General features: G+C 41.1%; 1 long non-coding RNA gene across 3 annotated transcripts in view; it reads left to right on the top strand.

Moving 5' to 3' along the window:
• The window catches only part of LOC149917917 (uncharacterized), a 76,658-nt gene continuing 57,636 nt past the window's right edge, over nucleotides 1-19,022 (top strand). Inside the window, exon 1 of one of the 3 annotated variants that reach the window (XR_016467054.1) lies at nucleotides 1-317. This is a non-coding gene — a long non-coding RNA (uncharacterized LOC149917917). The remainder of the gene's footprint in view (nucleotides 318-19,022) is intronic. The other 2 variants (XR_016467053.1, XR_016467055.1) reach the window with 2 other exon arrangements.

Below are 19,022 nucleotides of genomic sequence, written 5' to 3'. Positions count from 1 at the left end.
CCCGCGGCTGCCGCTGATTAGCGGATCAGAGAGCCGAGTGGGAAGCGGGCACGGCGCGGCCGCTCCTTCCCCGGGCACCGCGGGCCGGGCCGGGCCGGGCCGGACCCCCCGGAGTCACACATCCTTCCCCTCCCAGCCCCCCTCAGCTCCTGCACAATGTATTTTTATTCCTTTGGAATAAACCGACGGCTTTGTCGGAGCACAAATTCACCCTTCCAACAGCGAAATGGCCTCCCCCAACCCCTTCTTTGCCGCGTGAGAGCCCCGACGGCACCACGGTGTGCAGCCCGCAGCGCTCCGACGGCGCCCGCCTCAACGTAAGTGCCCGCGTCGCGGCCACCTCCCGAGGGGCTGCGGGGCTGGGAGGGGGTGGCCGAGCCCCGTGTGCCCCAGGGTCGCCAGGAAATTCTGAGGGGCTGAGCTTGGGTGGGCCCAAGGCTGAGTGAAAGCTGCCTCCTTTTGTTCTTGGCTGCGTACCCTGCTGGCGTCATGCTGTCTTTCAGGGAGAGCCCAAACCTCCTCGTGGTTCTGAGGCCTGGTGAGCAGGCTGGGGGCTGATCTTCTGCCTTGTCCCCCCCTCAGCCTCCCTGTCCCAATGCGTGCTCAAGCTGGTTCCTCAGTATCCGTTTGGGCAAACACGTGGCTCAGATGTGGGCACCTGGGGAGAGATGTGGAGTCAGCGTCAGGGAAGAAGGCGAGCATCAGTGTGGAGCATGTGGATGGCCGTGCTCAGCATGCAGGCTGCTGAGTTGCAGCTGGTGTGGTTTCCATGGAGTCCCCATGGCACGTCCCAGCTAGAGCACACTGCAGAAGTTTTTCATGGTGAGCGTGTTTTCCTGTTTCCCAGGTGCAGCCCCACTGGTTGCATTTCACAACCTCTGCATCGAGCAGTTCACTGCTGCCAGTGCCTCTGAGAAACATGCTGCCTGTGTGACATCTGTGTTCTGAAGTGTGTTTTTGAAGGGAAGCTGTGGCAGAATGCATCTTTCTGTAGGCACAGCTCTAAAAGCAGTGGCTCCCTGAAATGAAGAGATTATTAAAAACACATTTGTTAAGGAATTCAAGCCATGAAGGTACTGGGTTTGAGTGCTGTATTCTCTGGATGCATATTCGTTCTGGATGCAGAAAGAACACATGATTGGGCCTGAACTTAAAAATACTCCAACTTGTCAGAAATGTGCTAAAATGACAAGCCATGGGCTGGTGGTTGGGGATCATCTTGTCAGTGATTCAACCTTAAGTTCATTTTTAAGTCCAAATTTCATTCCTTTGAGGAAAAAGAGTAGGAGTAGGAAGAAGCTATTATAATAGAAATGCTGACATTGCTAACTGTGGCTGTGTGAATTCACTACTATAATAAGACCTCAGCTGGCAGCCTAATTCCAAAGAGGTGATGTTATTCAGTAACAATGCAATCAGTTTGTTGGCTGTAACATAGGAAGGTGGGAATTGCTTTATTTTAATGCTATTTTTGGCCAAAATGTAAAAAATCTTTAAGATGCCAGGATCGAGGCAGGAGAGCTACCTTTGCTGTTTAAAATAATAAAACAGAGTTCTTCTTGAACATTTTTCACTTCAGTGCAGTTTTTAGAAAGGCATATTTTAAAAGGAACAGCTAGGGAGAATGCAAGCTTTCAAGCTAAGGATTGGAGGATGGAAAAGCCCAAGGGTGGAACATTGTTAGAAGTTTTCAGAGAGGTCCTGAAAGCACAATGGTCACTTTACAAAATAGAAGTTTTCTCCTGGGTAATTGCTGAATGAGTTTGCGTTGATTTTCAGCTGTGAATTTCAAGGAAAAAGAGGGGAAAAAAAGAAATAAGAAAGACAAGTGCCCTGTTAGTAATTTAGAATTATGCTGCAAGCATTAAAAAAATTGCATCAGATATTAGAAAAAAAATTGGAAATAAGCATGTAAACTTCTGAGCTTATACAGTATTTTCCAGCCATTGCATCTTTCTTTTTGTAAATTACTTTTAAGGAGCAAACATTCTGACTTTATAGATAGCTTGTTCTCAAATTAGGAAAACTAGCACAAGTAAGATTGATTTGTGAGGCATATATTTCAGTGATACTGTGTTGGTGAAATCTTCTGCAGCAGATTTGTCAGTGATGTTAGCAAGGTCAGGATTTTACCCAGTCTGAGTGTAGTGCTGTTGCAGTAAATTACAAGGATAGAGACAGAATGTATTATCCATCTAATTCAGGTTTGGATTTTCCTGTTGTCCTCGATAGAGTTCCTTACATTTAGCCTGAATCAAAATTTACTGAGGTCAATGGGAATATCTGTGTTGGGGTCATGAACTCTTTGAAGGATCAAATCTTCAGTTTCTTCATGCTGCTCGGAAGCCCAACAGTATCAAGTCCAAGATAATATCTCAAGCATGTGAAGATAGTTAAAACAAAGTAAGTAACGACTGTAGCCAAATCGTAACTCATTTTAGCAGAGCACTTTGTGAGTAACAGAACCCTACAAGAATACTTGGGTGTGTCTGAGTCAACCAGTTCTGGAAATCCTATGATGTGCAGCTGCAGAAACTACACAAATTCTTGAAAAATTGTCAACAAAACCTGAAACGACCCTAAGGGTTTTTAATACAAATTTGTCGAAATTTCTTGAAAGTAATGTTTCCTGAGTTATATACAAGCTCTGTTCTGCTTATTAATAAATCACATTGCCCAGTAACTCATGATAAGTAGGCTGAAAGCGACTACCTTGTTCACCTGTCTTCTTAAGGCAACATTAACCTTCTTTTTAGACTTGACATTTAACAAAGCATTATAAATGCTATAACCACTTGTGAATATGTATACTCTGGACCGTAGAAAATCAGGTTGGCATTTATTGTCAGGCTTCCATCCAAAAACATACGAGATAATTTGCATTATATGGCTATTGGCACTACAGAGTGACAAGCTGGAAGAGGTATTTTGAGAGCAGTTCCAGAGTTGCCTTAAACACTTGTTTGAAGTGAGAAAACAGATGTGATATAATGATAGTTGTTTTGCTTTTATTGTGAAAGAGAATACAAGCTTGTGATTACTGATTGGATATGAAATAAAACTTTATAGCTGTATGAACCGGACATAGCATGTCAGCAATCAAACAGGATGCCAGGGAAGCATTGCATATTAGCTCTGTAAAAAGAATCAAAGTACAGTTAATCACAGTTTCTGACAATACAAAAATGAGAGGGTACTGATTAAAATGATCAAATTTAGAATTAAATCCACAACAAAGAGTCAACGGCAGAACTTCATTTCCGTAGGATATTGTGGATACAAGAAGTAGATGGGATTCATAAAGGGATCAGAAAAATTCATTCAGGGATATTCATGTATGGAGACAGAGTGTGGTCGTCTGAATTTTGGCTGCCATAGAGGAAGTCTGCAAACATCTAGTTGTTGGAAATACTAAGACCTTATCAGGTTAGGACTTGCTCCAAACAATGTATTTTTACTTTTTTTTTTTTTTTTTTCCATAAGTATTAACTTTTGGTGACCACAGAGAGATTACATTAGCACAGTATAGACATTTTGGCTTCCTTGGTGCATGCCTATAAAGTGAACTCGCATGTCATTTTTTTGACAATGTGCTGACCTAGAACTTCTATGCTGCCATCTTTTTCTACTTTTTTCTTCACTCATTTATTCTTCTCTGCCTTTTGAATGGAAAATCCCTCCTGGGCCAGGTTATACTGGATATCTCATACGGAAGAGTATCCTATTTCATACATGACTTACTCACGTTGCAGAAGCATGGTGAGTAATGAGTGCTGGAATTTAGCTTAATGTTACATTTTGCATCTTGGATTTCTGTATCAGTTCATGAAGTACTCAGCCTACTCCAAGTAATTCTCTGTTTTTTTTCCTACCTCCTATTTCTGCTCTTTCTTCGGTTTTGTGATCCTGGAGAACATTACAACTTTGCAAAATATTACATAATTATATCAAAATGTTCCAAGCGCTGTACAAACACATAGAATGTCCTTGTGATGCAAAGGAGAGACCAGGGTTTGATTAGGCATGATGCCATGTGGTTCTAGGCCCATGAGTCAGCAAAGGTCTTAGGTGTGCGTCATCTGTGTAGAGAAACAGTGCTGGACTATTCACATTGCAAATATAAAACTTTAGATGATACCTGGCAGTATTAGCCTTAGGTCCACAAGGATTAAAACTGCTTTCCATGTGCCAGCGATGCTTTTGAGTGCAAGTCACAGGACCCCAAGTGGAAAGGGCAAATTTGTAGTTGAAAAGAAGCTCTCCAATGCACTAAGATGCTGATGTAGCATGCAGAGTGAGAAATAATCCTGGCCCTGATTTAGCTGTTGGGAGTACAAGCAGGCCAGACAAAGGGCATCTCAGAAAGAGGTGGAAAAACAAAGTCCAAAATCACAAACAACTTATCTCATATGGAAACGGGGAAGGGTGTGTCTATAACTGTTTTTTTTTTTTCCTTAAATTTCAGCTAGGTTTGTACTGTAAATTACACACAATTCCATGTCAGATTTTGGGCTGTGTGTTTTCTTTCAGGGCTCCTTGGGCTTAGGAAGAGCTAGTGTGCAAAGGTGTGTTTGTCCAGGGGTCTTTAATCAGTGCAAAGAGGTGGTACCAGCAGTTGCTGTTAGTTCTTGCCTTACAGGTAAAGACTGGGGGTTGCTGTGCAAGCAAGTCTTTTCTGCTCTGTTCCAGTTAAAAGTCAGTCCATCTAGATGAAACTGGGGAAAAAAATATTGTTACAATTTATGTTTATTCTCAGGAAATGAGAAGGAGATGAGGAGGAAGGCAAGCATCCAGATCTGTACACAGGAACAGCCAGTCTGTTGCGTCAAGCCCTGACTTCAGACCTAGTGGGCACATGCAGTATAAATGTGCTGAGTCCAATCTTGCTGATCAGATCGCAGTCAGTTGTGATAAAGGGTCTGATGCTTTCCAGGATAAATTGGCCATTTAGTTTGTGTTTCTAACCAGTCAATAAAGCTCAAACAATTCTCTTCTAGAAATTTGTATTAAAATTGCCTTATTCCTATGTGTCTATATTTGGATATGAATTGCAGTACCTTGGGGATATATGTAGAGTTCAGTTAAATTTTGACACAGCAGCAACTACATTTTCCTAATCTGTAAACAAGCTTTTATGCAAGATTCCTGGCACTAAAAGTCTGTTTGAAATTGAGCTGTGGAAGTGCAAGAGTTCATAACCCTTCTCTTGCAGCAGCTCAGTCAGTGCAAGCTGAATATTGAGTACTTGAGGTAAGGGGGCAAGGTCTTCCTTAACTACTTGGGCAGAGCCCTAGAAGACAGCAGCATTGCTGCCAGCTACATGGCAAAGGATGTGGGTATTGCAAACAACTATTTCCTTTTACCTTTGTCAGGAAAAAATAATGATACATTTACAAAATATAGAATGGGGTGGGAGGGAAAGGAAAGTAAGAGGGGAGGAAGAGAAGAGAAGGAGTCAGGTGACCTGGGAGGACTACAGAGATGCCATTCGTTATTGCAGGGAGAAAATGCATGCAATCAAAGCTCAATTAGAGTTGAAGCTGACAATGAAAGTATGTTAACAGCAAAAAGATCAGAAATAACATTAGTCTGATAGTTATTGAGGATGGTCACCTCACAAATGTGGATGTAGGTAAAGCAGAGATTTTTAATGGCCGGTGAGCAGCCCTGTGGGAAGGAATCTGGGGTTCTGGTTGGTGGCTAATTGTATATGAGTCAGCAGTGTGCCCTGGCAGGCAAAAGGGCCAACTGTACCCTGGGGCACAGCAGGGCCAGCATTGCTGCCAGGCGAGGGAGCGGACTGTCCTGCTGTGTTCTGTGCTGTGTGGCTTCACCTCAAGCATGGTGTGCAGCTTTGGGCACCACAGTATAAGAAAGACATAAAACTATCGGAGAGTGTCCAAAGGAGGGCTATGAAGATGGGGAAGGGTCTGAAGGGCAAGGTGAGCGTGCGAAGCAGCTGAAGTCCCTGGGTTTGTTCAGCCCAGAGCAGGGGAGCTGAGGGGAGCTCATGGCAGCTGCAGCTCCTCACAGGGAGTGGAGGTGCTGCGCTGAGCTCTGCTCTGTGTGACAGCCAAAGGCCCCGAGGGAATGGCATGGAGCTGTCAGGGAAGGGGCAGCTGGGGTTTAGGGACTGCATCAGAGGGCTGTGATCATGGAACAGCCTGCCCAGGGCAGTGCGTATGGCCCCGAGCTGCTGGAGTTCAAGGAGGACAATGCTCTCAGACATGGTTTGAATTTTGGGTGGTCCTGTGTGGAGCTGAGAGTTGGACTCGGTGATCCTTGTGGGTCTCTTCCAACTTGGGATATTCTGTGAGTCTATGAATAGCACAGAATAGAATGGAACTAAATAGTTCAGTTGGAAGGGGCCTACCAAGATTTAGTCCAACTGCAATGCGCTTTGTTATCCAAACACTTTGTCAGGCTGAGCTTCAAAGTCTTCAACCCTAGAATGGATTCAGCAGCAGGTATTAGTGCTCTGCAGCTCACTAAGTTCAACTGTTGACAGGAATGGAAGAGTTTTCCATTGCAAGTCTTTACATCTTTGTTTATTTAGTATTCATGGACCACTGTTTCTGGTTTAATATATTAACAGTTATTTAGAGAATAATCTGGTGAGTACATTAGTTTATGTATAGATTACAAAATATATCTGGTCACTCACTTTATGTTAAGATTTACTTACGTGCTTTTGCTAAGTAACAAACAGCTCTTACAGTTTGCTACACATTCAAAGACTGTGTAGTGTCAGGGGTTCTAAATACACCAGTTAAAAACATTCCAGATGATTATAAATCACTATAATATGCAGCGGTAGTGGTTTGATGAATAATATATTTACTAACTTACCACTTATCAGAGTGATTTGTGTCGTACTTAATTTTATATTCAGTGTAAGTCTAATTTTCTATAAGGCCTAGATTTGTTTTCTTTTGCCAGAAGGATTTATTTCTGAGTCAAAACTCAGTCTCTTTTGCAAAACAGAGGAAAAGCAAAGAAGCATGATAATCAGTGTAAACTCATCTAAAGTGCTTTAAAAATAGCCAGCCCACCTACTGCTCTGTGAGATTAGATAGTGCAGCATACAGAAGCATAGTGCAGGGTAGCTAAGGAGTCATGCAGTATGCAAGCTTTGAATCCCACTCAAAGCAGTGGCTCTCAGCAACACATCTGCTCCTGCCAGACCTTCTGCCTCTCACATTCCCACTCCCTTACTGCTGGGTAAGCAGAACATTTAATTCTGTCCATGGGAAATGGCGCCGCACAGATTTTTGTCTCCAAATTGACAGCTTATAGTGGAAAGACTGGTAGCAGGAGGAGGTTGAAAAGAGTGAGGTGGTGTTATTCAGTCGCTGGTGTGGTGGCGGTGGTGTCACTTGGGTTGTCACAATGATGGCCTATGTAAACTGAAGTAAAATTCTAACAGCTAGGTCTGCAAAAGGCTGTAGACATCGCACTGCCCTGTGTAGGCCTTGCTAGGCTCCACACAGCCCTGCCTAGCTGTCATCTAACTCTAATGATCTCGGCTCTGGCAGGGAACATGTCACAATTGCCTGATGACTCTGGAAGGGGTCTCAGGCAAAACCTTTACTTGTTAATCTTCTCAGCAGTGCTATACAAGCGGATTGCAATAGATACTATTTCTTGATGGATCCTGTGGTTTTTGTGGTGATGTGTAAGCATATAATGCATATACACTAATTGAATCAAATTTATCTACTTCATAGGAAGTATTTTGATTTTTTTTTTCCTGTTCTTTCCTCTGTCAAGTTTTCTCTGAGGGCTTGTTATAAAACTCTGCTCATCTGTTTTTCTAGTTATCTGTTATCAGTATTTTACCTTCAGTTGATTCACGTGGCTGGCCAGCTTACCTAATTTCCCAATAAACAGTCTATTGGTGAAAGAGTTTTTGGCATGCAAACGGCATACATTGCAAAAGACACTCTAGGAGGAAGAGTGGTATGTATGTGCGTTACTGCACTGTTGCTTAGACCATGTGGTCACATAGCTGTATCTGTGGGGAATTTTGCACCACAATAACCTTTGAAGTTGAGTCAAGCAAAGGGGATTTTCCCATCACAGATCAAACAGAATGTACCGTGCAGCAAAATGAGGAAATCCAGTCTCATGATTTTCAGCATCACTGATTTTGAAAGGGTTAACAACCTGCCAGTAACTGCATCTTATTAATGTAATGCATGTTGGCATTTCTTTTGCATATTCCTATTACGGAATTTGATGAAACAGCTTTTGTTTGTTCACACTTGTCTCTCTTAAAATTTGTATATCATTAGTAAATCTTATTTTTTTCTGCAACAGCTTGCACTTTCTTCTGTATGCAGGCAGAAGTCAACTCATTCTATTAGTTCAGATTATCATTTTAAGCTTGATTTAAAAAATGTATAGACTTTTAATGCTCTCGACAACTAAGTTTGTAACCTGTTTACATGTTGAGATCTGTTAATAATCTGTCTGCAGAAGTTCATCAGTCCAGGAATGAAGGGGGAGATGCTTGAACCTACGTGATATGAGGCTCTTAATCCATTTTTGAATGCACTTTGAGGAGGTAGTTATTGCAGTTTATATTCCTGCTTTTAAGATATATTTAATCCTGGGTGATTTTTCTTGTGTTTTTGTTTAGTTCCTTGAAAGGGTGTTGTTCTCCCATGGAATGTGTTTTTTTTTTTTTTTTTTTTTTCTTCTTCTAAACACAAGCTGTAAGTACATATACTGGTAATACTAGGTAAACCTTCGAGTCAGCTGCTTCCACTTCTCATGTATTCTATCCTAGACAATTTCAGAAAATTCTTACTAAGCCTTATAAGCTCTGAAATAAAATCTCCATGACTGTTATTTGAAATGAAAATGAAAAGTTTTAACATATGTATTGAGTATATATGTAAAAATCCCAGAGTTAATAGACAAGTAGAAATTTTACAGGGTTGTTATAGACACAATGACATCTGTTTTTGATTGCAATTAATGAGTCCTAATATGATGTGCTATTTTGTGTTATGTAACCATTTATTATTAATCTCCATCTCCTGTTACAAATCAGTTCTCAATGCTTTTTTTTTCTTCTCATCATTCTTGAGATACTATGTAGCTATATATTTATGCCTGTTGCAATCACAGTAAAGATATTCTGCTGTTTTAAGAATTTTTAAGTACTTGGAGATAGATTCTGCATTCTTCATGAAGTAACTCTTGTCCTAATCATTACCAGGAATTGAACCTGGAACTACCAGAGCTAGAGGATAGCTTGAGAATTTGAGCTCAAAAAGGCTAAATCTTCTGGCTAACAGTTGCAGGAGAGTCATGCTTTTTGTGGCTCTGGCAGAAGATGCTACTTGGAGAGGGAATTATGCTTGTGCAACTCCAAACTGCCAGAGAAATTCAGGGGAATTTGGGGGTTTGCAGGGAATGCAAAATTGGTCTCTTCCAGGAGCTTCCCAGTAAGCATGAAAGGGTTTTGTGTGTGTGTGTGTGTGTGCATGTGTGTGATGGATAGTGAGAAATTCTAACATCTGACATTGCTAAGTGCATCCTGCAGTTTTTCATTAGTGATGGTGGAGTCCTTCAGTGAATCCCTTCAGGAGTAACCATTTGGCAGTTCTTAAACCCTTGTCTGTATATCATGTAAAGCTCAGTGTTACCACTCTAAAGGAAGACCTTGAAAAGTTAAATGCCATCGGAATTTAGTAATGTAGGCCACACTGTAAACTGTGGTTAAGTTGAGCTGAGGCCTGCTTCAGAGAAGAACCTGTATTTGATTAAACCCTGCCTCTAGCTAGATAAAAATGAGTTTGAAGTAGATTAATATAAAAACAGTTAAAAGCTTCCTCGTTGTTGTCAGTTTCCAAAATGAAACTTGTCAAGAGTTTGGCAGAAAGAGTTCAAAGGCAGATCTTATTCTGAGCTGAGAAAAACAAATCCAAAAGAGCAAATGGCAATATGGATGGATCTTCTCATGTTTGGTTGACTTAAATGAATTTTCTCAGTGTATGCTGTGGCTTTATGGCCTTCATTTCTATTTGCCAAGCCATTTTTTCTCCAGACTACAGCCCTTCAAGAGTTGTGTCTCATAGCTTTGTCTAGCACAGAAATATCTTCTGTACTGCTTGGCCTATCTTCTCATGGCCTTCATGAATCTTCTCTGACATTTACTGTGCATAATTATTATAACATAAACCAAGGGCAAAACTCGAAAGATAGTTTTGGACTCAGTGAGAAACTGTCTGAGAGAGAATTGAAGTGGAGACAGCACAGTGGGGATTTTGTCAGAATTTTTGCTGGAATCTACTTCCATCTGTAACTTTGGGTGGCATGTGACCACTGTGTACCACACACTTTGGCCTGTTGTAGACACTTGCACATCTTGGTGACAAGATTGTGCAACATTTTTTGCTATTGATTTGGACATAAATTCTGTGGTCCCAATGATGAGTAAAAAATGGGACTCGTAGATCAAGTCCTACAAATGCTACCAAGTGATTATCAAAACCAATGTCATACTGGAAAGTTTGGGCTTTGACACCCTTAATACTTTTTTCCCATATCCTTTTGTATATACAACTAGGTCACGTTAGTGACCACAGGCATGAGTCTCCATTCCATTACACTGGTTTTATGCCAGAGTAACCACGCTGGTTTTCACTGTATAAAAAGACCGATGAGATGTGGTGAATATTTGATCCCATACATATTCCAATCTCTGAGTGACTTAATATTTGTTGCTAAAACATTTTAAATCTTTAAAAACAACATTTCCACCAGTCACATTATGGATTTAGAGTTTGCTGTCTCATGGCTTGCCAGAATAGCAGCAAATGCTGGGAAATAAGCATGCCTTTAATCGTGGCAAATCATGGGGTATTTAATTCTCAAATTTGACAGTCATCTAGGAGGGACAGCTAGTGCTCTTGTATATTGACCTCATTGTTGAGATCTTTTTCTTCTGATCTCTATTTTAGGCTAAAATAATAATTTCTGTAGGTATAGGGTATTTGTTCCTTCTAGATGGCAGCAGTTTGAAATCAGTGGCAGGCTTGAAATACTATAGATTAAGAGATAAATTAATGGAGAATTTGAGAAAGAAAATGAGGCAGAACTTAGATATTTCATGGGTCTGTAGGCTGTTTCATGACTACAGAACACTAAAGTTTGTTGTTTTGTATGTGGAGCAAATATGTATTTTTTCATAAGTACATGTATACAAACTTACATAGTTTCTCTAATTTGCTACTTATTAACTTACTGCTCTACTTGAACTGTAAAGGAAGACGTGTGGTTTCTTTAAATTTCTTAGGATATCAGGCTTGTTACTGCTTCTGTTAAAATTAGTTGCAAAGCTCTGGTTGACAGAAATAGGAGAAATCTTATTTTTGATGGTCGTAAGTTAATACACCTGACAGGTGGGACAAACTGCTTGCTGAGGAGGCAGACATGCAAAAGGAATATAAGGTCTGTTGTAGTCAAGGCTTTGTTGCCACAGATTTCCTGTATAACTCAAAACTAGTTAATATGGTTCACTTTTCGATCTGTAAACTGAGAACAGCAGCATATCCTTAGATTAAAAAGCAGTGATAAACTCAGATAAAGTGATCTGTAACACATTTAGTGGCTGGGAGGGATTTCTCATATGACTCAGGCATAAGCTTAGTCTGAAACAGCTGGGTAAATAGTCCTAGTGATTCATTTATTATTAGTTAATTAGTTCAGTTAATTAGTAACTAGCAAAGTAACAGCTGTTGCTCCTGTTTGTTGTGTAAGAGAATTGTGACCCTTGGCCTTGTGTTGTGCTCCTAATGGTGTAGTGTTAGATAGCAAACTGATGATGCTGGAAGTCAATTATTGCCCATTTTTTTAGATAGATATGTACTTAAACTGATGCATATTAATGAGGTACACAGTTGAAATGTGATAACTTTCAGGCTGAGGCACGTGGAAGGCAAGGAACCTTCATTTCATTTGTAACCAAAATGAGCTAGTTAATGGCAGAGGATGCTGGTTTGGCTGACTTGTAATATATTTTTCCTCGGTAATTTGATCTGAGCTCATATAAAGGTTTAGGTAAGAAATTGTGGTTGTTTTTTTCTGGTGTCAGCATATCTGATTACATGAAAACAAGTCTGATAATATAAAGGTCTCAAGGTTTACGTTGGTTAACAGTATTAATCTCTTCTTTTCTCCCTTCCAACGTCCGTCTACTCATTTAACATGGCTGAAGAAAATAGTTGGTTCATTTGTTATAGGCTTCTGTCCCAAACTGATCTGGGGAAGAAAAAAAAAATTCCTGCCAACTAGAAATTCTGAGAAAATTTCATTCTGGAAACAAAAAACTTTGTATTTCTGTGTTCCCTGGTTCCTGTAGCTTCTCAGTGAAAATGGCATTTGACAGGTAACTGACTATTAGCTTCATATTCATTTATTGGTATAAATGGGATGTTCTTTTTTTTTTTTTTTTGGCAGCCTTGCTCTTAGGACTGCCTGGAAGTCTGTCTTCCAAGGACTTCCAAGCTCTTGGTTGGTATTTGCTGGTAGGTGATTGGAAAGTCTGGAACTGATGAAAATTATTGGGATTTCCATGCTCTCTTAGTGGGTAGTTATTCATTTTAAGGCTGACATTTCCAGGACTTGAAACTTAGTGACCGAAGCCATGGAAGCTTGGTGTTTTCCCTCTCTGAGATACTCAGCAGGACAGATCTGTCTCCTGATTCCACTCTAAACTTACTTTTATTTCATGGGAGCCATAACCCACCTCCTTATCCAGCAAAAGATGAGCCTACCTTGCTTTCAGCTAGCTGGCTGGGGTGTGGGTAGCAATTTAGCTGTGAAAGTGTGGAATTTAATGTGGGCTAATTCCTGTATGCAGCTTACCCAGCTTCTTTGGGTGCATCCTGCATGGCTGCTAGACCACAATGGAAACTACCCACGCAGCTTCAAACAGCTAATGATGCGGCCTTGCACCCACCACACCCAGTGTCTGGAAGATTCTGGCCCATCTTGTGGAGTAACACTATGCAGTGTTACAGCATCTGGCTTTGGCAAGTCTACAGGCAGAGTCTTTGAAACAAAAAACAAAACTATGCATCCTCACCACTGTTTCTTCCCTTGTTTACGTGATTAAATGCTGCAGTGTACACATGTAGGCAAGAGCAGAAAGACTCAGGAAAGGGAGGTGGCAGAATTACCATCCCTGCAGGTGTTCAAGAAATGTGGAGATATGGTGCTGAAGGATGTGGTGGTGAGTGGGCATGGTGGGAACACACGGTTCACAGCCGGACTAGATGATCTTAGTGGTCTTTTCCAAGCTTTATGATTCTACGGATGCATCTTTATATTGTTTGCAAAGGAACTGTAGTGGGTCAATACCTTGCAGGATCTGCTGCATGAGCTGATCCACATCTTCCAGCCACACCTAGAGTTTCACACATATTAGGCAGAGCTGGTGTTTGTGGTGTGAAAACTGTCTGAGAGGTGTCAGATTTGGCCTTCAAAACTGAGTTTTATCAGACATTTTTACAGGCAGATTTGCAAATGCATCTATCCTGAAAGTCTGCATCTCCGTATGTGTCACCACAGCAGCAGCTTCTTTCCTTGTCACCTTTGTACACTGATGATACATATCTCCTGTGATTGACGTGCAGGCACAGAAAAAAGTTTTCTTGCTATCTTGCTTGTGTTGCTTCAAGTATACTTCTCATGCTGAGAAACAGAACACCTTCTATTTCTTTTACTGCTCCAGTGACTTGAACTTCACAGATCTTGGTCTGCGGATGTCTGGAGGTGGCCAAGATAGCAAACACTTTCAGAAGGAAGATGACAGAAGAAAGTAAGAATTGTTTTTGGTCTTCTTTGGCAGGCTAGGTCATTCCTCTGTTTCAAACACTTCTGCAGAACACCTTGCTCTGGGAGAATGCATCTGATCTTCCATGGTTGAAGTGATTTCCACATGAATGCATTGTGTTCCTCTTGTGCCAATACCTGTGCCTGTGAAGAGATTTGAGCCCATAAACACTGTTTTGGCTGTTTTGTTTGTCTTTGAAGATGACTGCCAACCTTTGACTTCCACAGCAGGAATCTTGCGTAAGACCACATGTGAAAGAAAACCATCCATGTAACATTTAAAATCCATTGTTTTGTTAGTTAAGAGGAAATGCAGTTAGACCAGCTTTTTATGGCTTTTTCACAGCTTTCATGATCTTGTGGGAGCATGTAATCATAGAGTATTAAAAGGAAATCCAAGCTACTAATTCATCTGTTGTCTTGTTTAGGGAAAAATGCATGTGATGGGTAAATTGGTAGGATTAAGTCGCTACAAGAAATCGTAACCTTCTGCTGTGTTTGCATGTAGGAAACCTGATAATGTTAGTTGTCTCTTACCATAAGGGAGCAGAAGGATGTTTTCATGCTATGTTTTATTACAAATTGAAAAATGATGCTGTAGGCACAAAGCATAGTAAGAGAGTGTGTGTAAACACCAGTATACATGTTCATATATATACACGTGTGTTCTTCTGGTACATGTATATTTCTTTCCAGATGCAGTTGGAGTCCTGGCTGCTGTGAGAGTTTGATGGCTTTCTTGTGCAATGTGGGTGTTTATCATCCTGCTGCAATTGTTCATGCTGTGATGAGTTTCCACTTGGGAGCCATTTTCAGGCACATGTTCCTGTCAACCAAGGTCAGCACTGAGCCAGAGAAGCAGAGCACAGGTGGTATGTCATAGTTAGCCTCTTTCTTTTGGCTTCAGACTGTGGCACTTCTCAATTTAATTTATGATTAAACCATTGCCCTGAGATAATACAAAAAATATTAGCGTATTTCTGCCTGGATTTCAGAGAAATGGTTCTTTAAATAAACAAGGGAAAAAATGAGTGAATGCATAAAAAGGGACTCAGGACCTGACCAAAATCCTGTGGAAAGACTCTTTGGATTTCAGCCGGCTCTGCTTGTCCTTAATACACACTCTGTTGTGTCTAATCCCAGGTGGGAGTATCACATTTTCAGCTTGCAAGCAGCTCCTTGCCTCTCATAAGCTGCAGTGCTGGTGGCAGTGGAGAAAGCCCAGGGTGATGGGAGAGTTTGTGGCAAAGAGTGATTTTTTTTCTGCTTGGATGGCAGCTGGATTCTAAACAAAAAGGCCCTAAGGGGAGAAATACATCAGGGTCATTACTGTCATTTGGCAGTTACAAACTTGTATTCTTGAAAGAAACTGTTAACACAATTTTGCTGATTCTTGCCAAACTGCAAGGGCAAGCTGGCTGTATTTCTGGAGCTAGAACGGGACTGCAAGCTTTAGAAATCTTCTCTACAGTCAGCTGATCAAAGAATATGGGAAACAGTGTTTGGATGTTAACCTTCTTACCTGCAGAAATCCATGCTTGTGTATGCATTCATGTACACATACTGTTTTGTCAATTTTCAGTGCAGACTGTCAAAAGTTCCGTCAGATTTTTAGTTGTCCTTGAATGGTATTATTAATAACCTATTATAAGGTAATGCTTCAAGAGCAAGAATGTTGATTTGTTGACTTGGATGAGATTTTTGAGCTGTTTACAATGTATAATGGTGTTGATTTTCACTTGAAGTGGATAAAAGTCAGATTTGAGCTCTGTTGTTGATCAGATTTTTCTTGTTAGAGCTGCACCTCCTTTCCAGAGTAAAGGAATAATTTCTTATCCCTTCCAAGACCTTGATGTTTCTTTCAGTTTGTTCTGTTTAGCCTGGAACAAACAAGACAGAAATTCCTTCTCACTGTGCCTAAATTGCCAACATCCATGACATGGAAATTCAAGCCCTGAGAAACAGACCTTGAACAGGGAAACCTCTGACCAAAGGGATATCATGACTTGGGATTCCCTGTGACTCCGTTTGGTGGTACTGCCCTTATGTTGTGGCTTCATCTGGCAAAAGCAGTGAGAGGGCTACCTTATGGGGTGCAGGAGAAGAAATGGAGAAGAAATAGTGATTGTCTGCTGGGCAGGCTTGGTGTGTTTCACTCCATTATGTATGCTTTCTGCCCAGGACCTGGATGTGACAGAGTGACCACATGGTACAGTGAGAGAATATTTTTTATCACAGTGACAAGACTGTTTTGCTATATGATTAGCACTGGTAGTAATGGTAGCCTGGAGTTCAAAACTAGCAATAAGCTGCAGCAGGAGGCAAACTGTAGAATTATATAATCGTCAGGATTGGAAAAGACCTCCAAGATCATCTAGTCCAACTGTTCACCTAGTGCAAATATTTCCTCGCTAAACTATGTCTCTCAGTACAACATCTAAATGTTTCCTGAACACCTCCCGGGATGGTGACTCAATCACCTCCCTGGACAGCCCTTTCTGGCACCTGACCACTTTTTTGGAGAAGACATTCTTCCTAATATCCTTGGTGAAACTTGAGGCCATTCCCTGTAGTCCTGTTGCATGGGAGAAGAGGCAATTACCCATCTTGCCACAACCTCCTTTCAGGTAGTTGTATAGAGCAATAAGGTCTCCTTTGAGCCTCCTCTGCTCCAGACTAAACAATCCCAGTTTCCTCAGCCACTCTCATAAGACTTGTACTCCAGACCCCTCATCAGCTTTGTTGCCTTCTCTGGACCTTCCCCCGGGCCTTGATGTCTTTCTTGTGAGGGTACAAAAACTGAACACAGCACTCAAGGTGAGTACAGGGGGACGATCACCTCCCTGCTCCTTGCTGGCAACGCTATTTCATATACAAATCAGAATTCCATTGGCATTGTTGGCTACCTGTGCACACTGCTGGCTCATGTTTAGCTGAGCATTGACCAACATCTCCACATCCATTTCTTCTACACAATCTTCCCCAGTCACTCTGCCCCAAACCTGTAGTGTTGCCTGGGATTGTGCAGGGCCAGCACTTGGTCTTGCTGAACTTCGCTCCATTGGCCTCATTCCAGCCTATTCAGATCCCTCTAAAGGGCATTTCTACCCCCAGGCAGATTGACACTTCCTCCCATCTTGGTGTCATCTGCAAACTTACTGAGAATCACTCTGTCCCCTTGTCCAGGTCATCAATAAAGATATTAAACAGGACTGGCCCCAGTACTGACCCATGGGGAACCCCACTTGTGACTGGTTACTGGCTGGATTGAACTCCATTCACCACCACTCTCTGGGCCCAGCCCTCCAGCCAGTTCTTCACCCAGAAAAGAGTGTACCTGTCCGAGCCACGGGTTGCCGGCTTCTCCAGGAGAATACTGTGGGAGACAGTATCAAAGGATTTGCTGAAGTCTAGCTAGACTATGTCAGCAGCCTTTTCCTCATCCACCAGGTGGGTCACTTGATTGTAAAAAGAAATCACACTGGTCAAGCAGGACCTGCTTTTTGTGAACTCATGCTGGCTGGACCTGTTCTGCTGGTTGTCCTGGATGTGCTGTGTGATGTCACTCAAGATGATCTATGTATGTGGTGCAAGAATCTAACTCAATGTTTCACCTTCATGAAATGTTGCTTTACTTGGGAAGTTTCACTGTGATTGTCTATAATTCAGTTATGTCACATAAATATTGCTTAGATGCCTAATTTCAGTAAGGTCAGTGCAATCCAGTCCAGCAAATGCAGTAAGTGACCTCCCTGCAAGCACACAGAATAGATTTTCCGTTGCACTGAGACACTTGTTTTACTGAGACTAAGTTGATGTTTTTAATATGATATTGAATTTGTTTGAAATACTTGACTGTGCCAAGCCTTGCAAAATTGGAGGAAAGAAAATTCAGAAAATACAGAAAATGTATAGTATAGAATTTCTTGTATGTGCTGTGAATACTGGCACAGAAAGAAACTGGATTAGCTGAACTGTACTGTTCTTGCAGAGTATGCCGTATGTTTCTTTCTTACACACTTAAAGAAAAATATCCTGAACTCGTTTTCTTGATGTCAGCCTGGAATGAATCCACTTTATCCAATGACGTTACACTACTATTCATGCTACTGATACAGTTGCGTTTTATTACCTGCTTGATGCAAGCCATGAGTAATACAGAGAGTATTAAGTATGTGTTCTAGTTTCGGATGCAGAATGTGTGATGCAATCCACTACAGGGTTTGGTTTATGCATATATGCACTGAGCATATTTTTGAGCTACTGTACTTTGAAATCTGTGCCAGACATCTATGCAGCCAGACAGTAAACAAAGAACACGATACCTTAGGCCAGGAACCTTCAACAGCACAGAGGGCTTACCTCAGAGACTACAAACAGGAAGCGTAGCATGTGTTAAGTCACAAAGGTTAGTAGGCCAACGGAGAGCAGTGCTGTGCCCATGAGTTAGGTACACATATGGGATCTGAAGGCACTGGGAGTTTTGCCACTGGTTTAAAAAGGGGTGAGACTTCAAGAACTGTATCTACTGCCATTTAATTCCATTGGCATTAGCGAAATTGCTTCAGATTTGGTTGAGATTGGATGCAAAAAGTGAATCTGATCTCCTGTTAAAAGGAATTGAGAAATTTACATTTATTTCTTCATTCAAAAAACATTTTTCTGTGCCCGTGAAACACTTTATGAACATTTTGCCTTATTTTATGTAAGAGTGCTCTTCAGCTAAGCCCACATTCTGATGCCATTGAACACAGGTTCTACTGCATGAGAAAATATTATAAATGCAATGAATATTAACTGCAACCTCTTCCAGATCCCAAAATGGGACTTTAAATTACAAAGTTTTGATATGTGGCTTACATGTTCCTGGAAATTCTGTGAAATTCATCACAAGATTGAAGAAAACATTTTTTTTTTCCAAAGCCAAAACTAAGGTTAGGAGCTAAGCTTGAGACAATCTGGTCTGGCTGCACAACTTGTTGTAGACTTCAAGGAGGCTTGAAGAGCTATTTCACATTCCTCAGTTGCAAGTGAATACATAGTTGTAATGAAAAGAAAAAATAATAAAAAATAATTCTTATGGAAATGAGAAATCAAGTATAAAATGTATTTATAGAAAGCAAAGCTGCTGAAGTACGATTATACTTCTGTTTTTTTTTTTTTTTTTTTTTTTT

Source organism: Phasianus colchicus, chromosome 5 (genome assembly GCF_987193195.1).
Source record: "Phasianus colchicus chromosome 5, bPhaCol1.hap1.1, whole genome shotgun sequence".
Classification (NCBI taxonomy): Eukaryota; Metazoa; Chordata; class Aves; order Galliformes; family Phasianidae; genus Phasianus; species Phasianus colchicus.
This window is presented reverse-complemented; position numbering and strand designations above follow the sequence as displayed.